The sequence below is a fragment of the Oncorhynchus mykiss genome, chromosome 23 (assembly GCF_013265735.2).
Source record: "Oncorhynchus mykiss isolate Arlee chromosome 23, USDA_OmykA_1.1, whole genome shotgun sequence".
In the NCBI taxonomy this organism is placed as follows: Eukaryota; Metazoa; Chordata; class Actinopteri; order Salmoniformes; family Salmonidae; genus Oncorhynchus; species Oncorhynchus mykiss.
The window spans coordinates 13,303,770-13,315,881 of NC_048587.1; positions in this window are offsets into that span (position 1 = coordinate 13,303,770).

Here is a 12,112-nt window from a genome sequence, read left to right on the forward strand (position 1 = left end):
TGTTCCTCTTCAATACCACCCCATGGTTATGCACCATTAGAAATCAACATGTTCCTCTTCAATAATCAAACACAGTTCACGAGGATACAATAATTGTTTAGCTAGTGGTTTAAGACCTTTTCAATTCACATGAGCTTTCACTACCTGTAGGGCCTCTGGACCGATTGAAGGATTTCCTCCCTAATGGTTCGACAGCCTGACTGCTGACACCTCTGGTGTCAAACCTCGTGTGTGAAACAGTTGGGGCTGAAATGGAAATGTTTTCACTCTCTCCTTCCACAGAGAGAGGGAGTTGATAAGGTTCAAATGTGAATAGTGTCTTCAGTTTTATGTTTGCTTTCCTTTACATGCAGCTGGTCATACAGCTCCTGGAGTCCTACATACTTGAATCTTTTATCATATAACTTATCTGTATATGCTTGATCATCGTGCGTTTTTTTCTTATATTTTAAGGATTTTTCCCAGTTTTATTGACTAGAATAGGCATGGAATGAAGATGACAGATAGATGGAACATATAACGTTGAGTTTATTAGGATCCCCATTAGCTATTGCACATGCCGCAGCATGGAGTCCACACAAAACATAAAATACAGTGCATTTTTCAGAAAGTGTTCAGAGTCCTTTTTTCCACATTTTGTTAAGTTACAGCCTTATTCTAAACTTTATTACATTGTTTATTTCCCCTCATCAATCTACTCAAAATACCCCATAATGACAAATCAAAAACAAGTTATTAGAAATGTTTGCAAATGTATTAAAAAATAGAAAAACTGAAATATCACATTTACATAAGTATTCAGAACCTTTACTCTTTGTTGAAGTACATTTGGCAGCGATTACAGCCTCGAGTCTTCTTGGGTATGATGGTACAAGCTTGGCACACCTGTACAGTATTTGGGGAATTTACCCCATTCTTCTCTGCAGATCCTCTCAAGCTCTGTCAGTTTGGATGGGGCACGCCGCTGCACAGCTATTTTCAGGTCTCTCCAGAGATGTTCGATCGGGTTCAAGTCCGGGCTCTGTCTTGGCTGTGTGCTTAGAGTTGTTGTCCTGTTGGAAGGTGAACCTTCGCCCCAGTCTGAGGTCCTGAGCGCTCTGGAGAATGTTTCATCAAGGATCTCTCTGTACTTTGCTCTGTTCATCTTTCCCTCGATCCTAACTAGTCTCTCAGTCCCTGCAGCTGAAAAACATCCCCACAGCATGATGCTGCCACCACCATGCTTAACTGTAGGGATGGTGCCAGGTTTCCTCCAAACGTGACGCTTGGCGTTGAGGCCAAAGAGTTCAATCTTGGTTTCATCAGACCAGAGAATCTTGTTCCTCATGGTCTGAGAGTCCTTTAGGTGCCTTTTGGCCAACTCCAAGCGGATTGTGTAGCTGGATTCTCAGGATGCCTTTTACTGAGAAGTGGCTTCCATCTGGCCACTACTATAAATTCCTGATTGGTGAAGTGCTGCAGAGATGGTTGTCCTTCTGGAAAGTTCTCCCATCTCCACAGAGGAACTCTAGAGCTCTGTCAGGGTGACCATTGGGTTCTTGGTCAACCTCCCTGACCAAGGCCCTTCTCCCCCGATTGCTCAGTTTGGCCGGGTGGCCAGCTGTAGGAAGAGTCTTGGTTGTTTCAAACTTCTTACATGTATAAATGATGGAGGCCCCTGTGTTCTTGGGAACCTTCAATGCTGCAGAAATGTTTTGGTACCCTTCCCCAGATCTGTGCCTCGACACAATCCTGTATCGGAGCGCTACGGACAATTCCTTCAACCTCGTGGCTTGGTTTTTGCTCTGACATGCACTGTCAACTGTGGAACCTTATATAGACAGGTGTGTGCCTTTCCAAATCATGTCCAGTCAATTTAATTTACCACAGGTGGACTCCAATCAAGTTGTAGAAACATCTCAAGGATGATCAATGGAAACAGGATGCACCTGAGCTCAATTGTGAGTCTCATAGTGAAGGGTCTGAATAATTACGTAAAAAAGGTATTTCTGTTTTTATTTTAAATACAATAGCAAAAATGTCTTTCTTTGTGTGGACATTTTTTATTGAATCCATTTTGGAATAAGGCTGTGACGTAACAAAATGTGTAAAAATGGGAAGGGACCTAAACATGGCCCTAAACACATTAAATCAGTTTTTGGTTTAGGTACAGTGAAGAAACCCATAGTGGTGTGTCTGGTGGGGTATTTTAAGGTAGTAAGATGGCGCCGACAGATAGGAAAACTCTGCTTCTAGCTCCTAAGACACGTTGCACTAGTTTTTTGTGTGTGTTATTTCTTCATTTTTTGCACAGAAAATCTTTTGTGTTATTACATACAGCCGGAAATAACTTTTGGAAATCAGAGTAGTGGTAACTCACCAGCATCACCACCAGGAATACGACTTTCCCGAATTGAATCTTTTGTTTGTAACAATTTAACTTATCCCAGAGGCTGTTCCAAAACACCGCCGGCGAAGAAGAGCTAGTCAGAGTGGACTTCTAGTCTGACTCAGGAGGCGTGCACACCACCCATCACTTCCGAGTATATTACTTGCTAATGTTCAGTCTCTGGATAATAACATAGACGAGCTCAGGGCGAGGATCTCCTTCCAGAGAGACATCAGGGATTGTAACATACTCTGTTTCACAGAAACATGGCTCTCTCGGGATATAGTGTCCCCATCCATACAGCCAGCTGGGTTCTCAGTACATAGCGCAGACAGGAATAAAGAACTCTCTGGGAAGAAGAAAGGCTGGGGTGTATGTTTCATGATTAACTACTCATGGTATGATTGTGATAACATACAGAAACTCAAGTCCTTTTGTTCACCCAACCTAGAATACCTCACAATCAAATGCCGACCGTATTACCCCCAAAAGATAATTATCTTTGGTTATAGTTACAGCCATGTATATTCCCCCTCAAGCCAAAATCACAATGGCCCTCAAAGAACTAAACTGGACAAAGCAAATCTGAGGAAAACGCTACCAACACATTGACTGTAGTACTCGCATTGGGAAAACATTGTACCACTGCTACTCAACTTTTCGAAATGCCTACAAGGCCCTCCCCTGCCCTCCCTTCGGCAAATCTAATTCTCCTCCTTTCCTATAGGCAGAAACTCAAACAGGAAGTACCTGCGCCAAGGTTTATTCAATGCTAGTCTGACCAATCAGAATCCATGCTTCAAGATTGTCATGACTCTCCTGTGAGGATCCAAAGATCAGGTTACAGTGGATCAGTGTCTACTGAGCCCTCTCACCCGCAAAGGGGAGGGATTGATGTGAGGGTTTTATCACGTTTGATTGTAAATTGTAGGCAGCAGACTACTCCTGTTGGTGTCTAGAATGGGTGAATGGAATGTCTCTTTGTTACAGATTATTTTTCTGCCCAAAAACTCTTAAAATCCAACAATGAACACTGGGACAATATATTTCAACATCCGAATGTTGGGAATGATGAGAGATGGAATATGGGAAATGAATGTCTATTTTCTGACGTCATAAAAAATGCTATTAAGACGTTATAACGAAAATATTGTAACTTGATAAGCTTTTACACTGTGTATATCAGGTTTACATCCTTTACATTGTGTAGAAAATGGATGAAGAGAATATTTTTGTGACAATAGGATTGTGATTTTAGTTCTCTAACGAGATCATAGAAGTGATGATACTTTGCCTCGTAACTAGCCACGCCCGAGGGAGCTCAGAGTGTGTCAGTATGACGGAAATGACTATTTGTACCCAAGGTTATAAAAGATTGATTTAAGAATTAACATACCAGACTAGAAGGACCACCAGCTCCAGCTAGATCTACATTGGTCATGACCCTGAAAATCAACACGAGGTTGAAGAAGACAAAGGAGCCTCTAACAATCAAGGTTACAGTTGAGTAACTGTATCTAAGAAAGGGAATTTAAGTAGGACCATCCAGTTATTCTCTTCAAATCATCATCACCTACACTGCTTTCATCACCACTCTGGGGATCATCGACACAGCTGATTAGCTGTCCTCAGAAGACCACTGAAAGTAAACACAGACAACTAAGAAGAGGGACACTGTGACCTCTTTTGGACAATCACAGCCTTATACTGAAGAATGAAGGAGAAGGCCCAATCGAACCCTTCTAACAAAGCGGAACCCTTTTCACGAAGGCCCGGATCCAACAGAGATACACAACAAAGACCTTCAATGCGTAAATATATGCATTACTTTCGGGGCAAGCTATTATGATTACTGTAAACGTACTTCCCAAATGGATCCAAGTGTTGCTTCTCTTTCTCTCTCGCGTTCTCTCTATCTCTTTAACTCTACATCATTTGTAACAAGTGTCATATTGTGTTAGTCCGCTAGGGACCTGTTGTCATCGTATTAAGTTTCTAATCAATAACCTATACTGTGTGTGTATGTATCCTGTGTTATCATTTTGTTTGTTAGTAAATAAATAATCAAATCAATTTGTGTGGTACGGAATGATCAGTAAGACTCGGTTTGTGCAGATTCAAGAAGTCTGCAACGTTCAGCATGAGACTGATATGAGGTAATGATTAATACGTGACTGCATCGATATAAACAGTTAAAGTCGGAAGATTACATACACTTAGGTTGGAGTCATTAAAACTAGTTTTTCAACCACTCCACAAATGTCTTGTAAACAAACTGTAGATTTGGCAAGTCGGTTAGGATATCTACTTTGTGCATGACACAAGTAATTTTTCCAACAATTGTTTACAGACAGATTATTTCACTTATAATTCCCCTGTATCACAATTCCAGTGGGTCAGAAGTTTACATACACTAAGTTGACTATGCCTTTAAACAGCTTGGAAAATTCCAGAAAATTATGTCATGGCTTTATAAGCTTCAGATAGGTTAATTGACATCATTTAAGTCAATTGGAGGTGTACCTGTGGATGTATTTCAAGGTCTACTTTCAAACTCAGTGCCTCTTTGCTTGACATCATGGGGAAATCAAAAGAAATCAGCCAAGTCCTCAGAAAGAAAATTGTAACGTTCATCTGTACAAACAATAGTACGCAAGTATAAACACAATGGGACCACGCAATGGTCCTAACGCTCAGGAAGGAGACGCGTTCTGTCTCCTAGAGATGAATGTACTTTGGTGCGAAAAGTGCAAATATATCCCAGAAGAACTGCAAAGGACCTTACAAAGGACCTTACCTTTCGGGTAGAAAAATTACTTGTGTCATGTGTTAAGTAGATGTCCTAATCGACTTGCCAAAACTATAGTTTGTTAGCAAGAAATTTGTGGAGTGGTTGAAAAACTAGTTTTAATGACTCCAACCTACGTGTATGTAATCTTCCGACTTCAACTGTAGTTGCATTTAAGAGGTTTTTAAAGCTTACCTCTTTATGTGTCTGTAGGTGTCATGTATTGTCATGTTGTGTGTTTCTGTCCTTTCCCTTCACCCTGTCTCCCTCTGCTGGTCGTTGTTAGGTTACCTTTTCTCCCCCTCTTTCCCCCAGCTGTGCCTTGTCTCCTCCTAACTACCCATTCACCCCGTTTCCCACCTGTTCCCTTTTTCCCTCTGATTAGGTCCCTATATCTCTCTCTGTTTTTGTTCCTGTCCTTGTCGGATTCTTGTTTGTTGTGTTTCATGCCTGAACCAGACTATCGTCATGTTTGCTGTAACCTTGTCCTGTCCTGTCGGAATCTGCCGGTCTATCTGAGCCTACCTATGTTTGGTTATTAAAGAAGCTCTGTTTAGTTGACCCCGCGGTTTATTGGTCCGTTCCGTATTTCTCGGGTCATTAATCCTGTCGCAGTTCGACTTCTTCTTCCGCGATACCTTCGTCGCGTCCACCCGGTCTTCCATGTCTCCTGTATTAAGCCCGTTCTTCGCGCCCCCGCTCGTCTCTCCCCCCCCCCCCCCCCCCATCCTTGTCGAGGGCGCACCCATCTACAGGGTCCGCAGGATTTTGGACATGCGTCCTCGGGGCCGTGGTCACCAGTACCTCGTTGATTGGGAGGGGTACGGTCCTGAGGAGAGGAGTTGGGTTCCCTCTCGGGACGTGCTGGACCGTGCGCTGATCGAGGATTTCCTCCGTTGCCGCCAGGTTTCCTCCTCGAGTGCGCCAGGAGGCGCTCGGTGAGTGGGGGGGTACTGTCATGTATTGTCATGTTGTGTGTTTCTGTCCTTTCCCTTCACCCTGTCTCCCTCTGCTGGTCGTTGTTAGGTTACCTTTTCTCCCCCTCTTTCCCCCAGCTGTGCCTTGTCTCCTCCTAACTACCCATTCACCCCGTTTCCCACCTGTTCCCTTTTTCCCTCTGATTAGGTCCCTATATCTCTCTCTGTTTTTGTTCCTGTCCTTGTCGGATTCTTGTTTGTTGTGTTTCATGCCTGAACCAGACTATCGTCATGTTTGCTGTAACCTTGTCCTGTCCTGTCGGAATCTGCCGGTCTATCTGAGCCTACCTATGTTTGGTTATTAAAGAAGCTCTGTTTAAGTTAATTCGCTTTTGGGTCCTCATTCACTCACCGTAACAGAAGAATCCGACCAAGAATGGACCCAGCGACTTCGGATCCTCTCCACTCAGCCGTCGAGATCCAGGGAGCGATGCTAGGCAGACACGAGCAGGAATTGTCTGCTGCTCGACATGCCGTTGAGACCCTGGCCACCCAAGTCTCCAACCTCACAGAACAGGTTCACCATCTCCGCCTCGATCCACCGGCCACTTCCAGGGCTTTCGAATCTCCGGAGCCCAGAATCAATAACCCGCCGTGTTACTCTGGGGAGCCCACTGAATGCCGCTCGTTCCTCACCCAGTGTGATATTGTGTTTTCTCTCCAGCCCAACACTTACTCCAGGAGCACTGCTCGTGTCGCCTACGTCATATCTCTCCTTATTGGACGGGCTCGTGAGTGGGGCACGGCAATCTGGGAGGCAAGGGCTGAGTGTACTAACCAGTATCAGGACTTTAAGGAGGAGATGATACGGGTTTTTGATCGATCTGTTTTTGGGGAGGAGGCTTCCAGGGCCCTGTCTTCCCTATGTCAAGGCAATCGATCCATAACTGACTACTCTATTGAGTTTCGCACTCTTGCTGCCTCCAGTGGCTGGAACGAGCCGGCTTTGCTCGCTCGTCTTCTGGAGGGTCTCCGCGCAGAGGTAAAGGATGAGATTCTCTCCCGGGAGGTTCCTTCCAGCGTGGATTCCTTGATTGAACTCGCTATTCGCATTGAGCGACGGGTTGATCTTCGTCACCGAGCTCGTGGAAAGGAGCTCGCGTTCTCCGTTGCCCCCCTCTCCGCATCACTACCATCTTCCTCTGCCGGCTCGGGAGCTGAGCCTATGCAGCTGGGAGGTATCCGCATCTCGACTAAGGAGAGGGAACGGAGAATCACCAACCGCCTCTGTCTCTATTGCGGTTCTGCTGGCCATTTTGTCACTTCATGTCCAGTAAAAGCCAGAGCTCATCAGTAAGCGGAGGGCTACTGGTGAGCGCTACTACTCCTGTCTCTCCTTCAAGATCCTGCACTACCTTGTCGGTCCATCTACGCTGGACCGGTTCGTCAGCTTCCTGCAGTGCCTTAATAGACTCTGGGGCCGAGGGCTGTTTCATGGACGAGACCTGGGCTCGGGAACATGACATTCCTCTCAGACAGTTAAGGGAGTCCACGGCCTTGTTCGCCCTGGATGGTAGTCCTCTCCCCAGGATTCAGCGTGAGACGCTACCTTTAACCCTCACTGTTTCTGGTAATCATAGCGAAACCATTTCTTTTTTGATTTTTCGTTCACCTTTTACACCTGTTGTTTTGGGCCATCCCTGGCTAGTTTGTCATAATCCTTCCATTAATTGGTCTAGTAATTCTATCCTCTCCTGGAACGTCTCTTGTCATGTGAAATGTTTAATGTCTGCTATCCCTCCTGTTTCCTCTGTCTCTTCTTCACAGGAGGAGCCTGGTGATTTGACAGGGGTGCCGGAGGAATATCACGATCTGCGCACGGTGTTCAGTCGGTCCAGGGCCACCTCTCTTCCTCCACACCGGTCGTATGATTGTAGTATTGATCTCCTTCCGGGAACCACTCCCCCCCGGGGTAGACTATACTCTCTGTCGGCTCCCGAACGTAAGGCTCTCGAGGATTATTTGTCTGTAGCTCTTGACGCCGGTACCATAGTCCCCTCCTCCTCTCCCGCCGGAGCGGGGTTTTTTTTTGTCAAGAAGAAGGACGGGTCTCTGCGCCCCTGCATAGATTATCGAGGGCTGAATGACATAACAGTTAAGAATCGTTATCCGCTTCCTCTTATGTCTTCAGCCTTCGAGATCCTGCAGGGAGCCAGGTTTTTCACTAAGTTGGACCTTCGTAACGCTTACCATCTCGTGCGCATCAGGGAGGGGGACGAGTGGAAGACGGCGTTTAACACTCCGTTAGGGCACTTTGAATACCGGGTTCTTCCTTTCGGCCTCGCTAACGCTCCAGCTGTCTTTCAGGCATTAGTCAATGATGTCCTGAGAGACATGCTGAACATCTTTGTTTTCGTTTACCTTGACGATATCCTGATTTTTTCACCGTCACTCCAGATTCATCTTCAGCACGTTCGACGTGTCCTCCAGCGCCTTTTAGAGAATTGTCTTTTTGTGAAGGCTGAGAAGTGCACTTTTCATGCCTCCTCCGTCACATTTCTCGGTTCTGTTATTTCCGCTGAAGGCATTAAGATGGATCCCGCTAAGGTCCAAGCTGTCATTGATTGGCCCGCCCCTAAGTCACGCGTCGAGCTGCAGCGCTTTCTCGGCTTCGCGAACTTCTATCGTCGTTTCATCCGTAATTTCGGTCAGGTGGCAGCTCCTCTCACAGCCCTTACTTCTGTCAAGACGTGCTTTAAGTGGTCCGTTTCCGCCCAGGGAGCTTTTGATCTCCTCAAGAATCGTTTTACATCCGCTCCTATCCTTGTTACACCTGACGTCTCTAGACAGTTCGTTGTCGAGGTTGACGCGTCAGAGGTGGGCGTGGGAGCCATTCTTTCTCAGCGCTCCCTCTCTGACGACAAGGTCCACCCATGCGCGTATTTTTCTCATCGCCTGTCGCCGTCGGAACGTAACTATGATGTGGGAAACCGCGAACTGCTCGCCATCCGGTTAGCCCTAGGCGAATGGCGACAGTGGTTGGAGGGGGCGACCGTTCCTTTTGTCGTTTGGACTGACCATAGGAACCTTGAGTACATCCGTTCTGCCAAACGACTTAATGCGCGTCAGGCGCGTTGGGCGCTGTTTTTCGCTCGTTTCGAGTTCGTGATTTCTTATCGTCCGGGCTCTAAGAACACCAAGCCTGATGCTTTATCTCGTCTCTTCAGTTCTTCAGTAGCCTCCACTGACCCCGAGGGGATTCTCCCTGAGGGGCGTGTTGTCGGGTTGACTGTCTGGGGAATTGAGAGGCAGGTAAAGCAAGCGCTCACTCACACTCCGTCGCCGCGCGCTTGTCCTAGGAACCTTCTTTTCGTTCCCGTTCCTACTCGTCTGGCCGTTCTTCAGTGGGCTCACTCTGCCAAGTTAGCCGGCCACCCTGGCGTTCGGGGTACGCTTGCTTCCATTCGCCAGCGTTTTTGGTGGCCCACCCGGGAGCATGACACGCGTCGTTTCGTGGCTGCTTGTTCGGTCTGCGCGCAGACTAAGTCCGGTAACTCCCCTCCTGCCGGCCGTCTCAGGCCGCTTCCCATTCCCTCTCGACCGTGGTCTCACATCGCCTTAGATTTTGTCACCGGACTGCCTTCGTCAGCGGGGAAGACTGTTATTCTTACGGTTGTCGATAGGTTCTCTAAGGCGGCTCATTTCATTCCCCTTGCTAAGCTTCCTTCTGCTAAAGAGACGGCACAAATCATCATCGAGAATGTTTTCAGAATTCATGGCCTTCCGTCAGACGTCGTTTCGGACAGAGGTCCGCAATTCACGTCTCAATTTTGGAGGGAGTTTTGCCGTTTGATTGGGGCTTCCGTCAGTCTCTCTTCCGGCTTTCACCCCCAGCCTAACGGTCAAGCAGAACGGGCCAATCAGACTATTGGTCGCATCTTACGCAGTCTTTCTTTTCGCAACCCTGCGTCTTGGTCAGAACAGCTCCCCTGGGCAGAATACGCCCACAACTCGCTTCCTTCGTCTGCGACCGGGCTATCTCCTTTTCAGAGTAGCCTCGGGTACCAGCCTCCGCTGTTCTCATCTCAGTTCGCCGAGTCCAGCGTCCCCTCCGCTCAGGCTTTTGTCCAACGTTGCGAGCGCACCTGGAAGAGGGTCAGGTCTGCACTTTGCCGTTATAGGACGCAGACTGTGAGGGCTGCTAATAAGCGTAGAACTAAGAGTCCTAGATATTGTCGCGGTCAGAGAGTTTGGCTCTCCACTCAGAACCTTCCCCTTAAGACGGCTTCTCGCAAGTTGACCCCGCGGTTCATTGGTCCGTTCCGTATTTCTCGGGTCATTAATCCTGTCGCAGTTCGACTTCTTCTTCCGCGATACCTTCGTTGCGTCCACCCGGTCTTCCATGTCTCCTGTATTAAGCCCGTTCTTCGCGCCCCCGCTCGTCTCCCCCCCCCCCCCCCCCCATCCTTGTCGAGGGCGCACCCATCTACAGGGTCCGCAGGATTTTGGACATGCGTCCTCGGGGCCGTGGTCACCAGTACCTCGTTGATTGGGAGGGGTACGGTCCTGAGGAGAGGAGTTGGGTTCCCTCTCGGGACGTGCTGGACCGTGCGCTGATCGAGGATTTCCTCCGTTGCCGCCAGGTTTCCTCCTCGAGTGCGCCAGGAGGCGCTCGGTGAGTGGGGGGGTACTGTCATGTATTGTCATGTTGTGTGTTTCTGTCCTTTCCCTTCACCCTGTCTCCCTCTGCTGGTCGTTGTTAGGTTACCTTTTCTCCCCCTCTTTCCCCCAGCTGTGCCTTGTCTCCTCCTAACTACCCATTCACCCCGTTTCCCACCTGTTCCCTTTTTCCCTCTGATTAGGTCCCTATATCTCTCTCTGTTTTTGTTCCTGTCCTTGTCGGATTCTTGTTTGTTGTGTTTCATGCCTGAACCAGACTATCGTCATGTTTGCTGTAACCTTGTCCTGTCCTGTCGGAATCTGCCGGTCTATCTGAGCCTACCTATGTTTGGTTATTAAAGAAGCTCTGTTTAAGTTAATTCGCTTTTGGGTCCTCATTCACTCACCGTAACAGTAGGCCTACTCTGTCTGGGGTGGAAATGTTGGCCTAAATTTTGAAAGTACCATGCCCAGATTCCTGATAACTTCTCAGATAGTTTCATTGCAAACAAGACACACTGATTTGGAATTGCAGAAATGTGAAAATATGAACTTATCTCTGTCCATTCTTAGCCTGTAATTTTGGTAATTTGAGAGGTATTAAAAAATATTATTCTAATATGTACAATGTCATAGAATTTCATGAAATGTTTATAAAAAGCCATTTTTTCACGGATCTGCAAATACGATGATAGATTCATGCAAAAAGGTAAAAATGTGCTCTTTTAGGGTACAGTTACAAAGCCATTTGTTTTTTTAAGTGGTAGAAATGTTCCTCTTCTCTACGCCAAGTCCTTCACGTGTACACGTCTTTCCGCCATTCCACTTCTGATGCCAATTTAGCAAATTCTGCGCGTAACCTCGACTGGGACTCGAACCTGGGTCCAGTGACTGTCAAGCCAACACCGTACCTCTTGACTAGGTCGCTCAGTGTTGGTTAAGGTCACTACAATATTTATTACAGCTCTTTATTGTCACATGCTCTTATGTCAGCCTTTATAAAGGCTTCAGAACTGGCTGTGACATGTTCAAACTGTATTTAACATAACCATAGATCACTTAAACTGGTAAAACACTTCCACTCACGGGTGGCCAAAAATAACTAACTTAAAGCCACACCCCCACTAAGCCATACCTTCAATTATTATACCTTTATTTTCAAAATATTGGGTGCAAAAATGTACCATTATACTAGATTATCTACACATGTACCCCAAAAGGTACCAAACAGTACCATGTGAGATCATATGTGTACCTCTGAAGGTACATTATGTATATTTTCATCTTTTTTTACCCCAGGGAACAATACTGTATGCTAACCTTGCCCTTTTTTCTGAGAGTGTGGGTGTGGACCTCTCTGCTCAACATTCAGTGATTGGC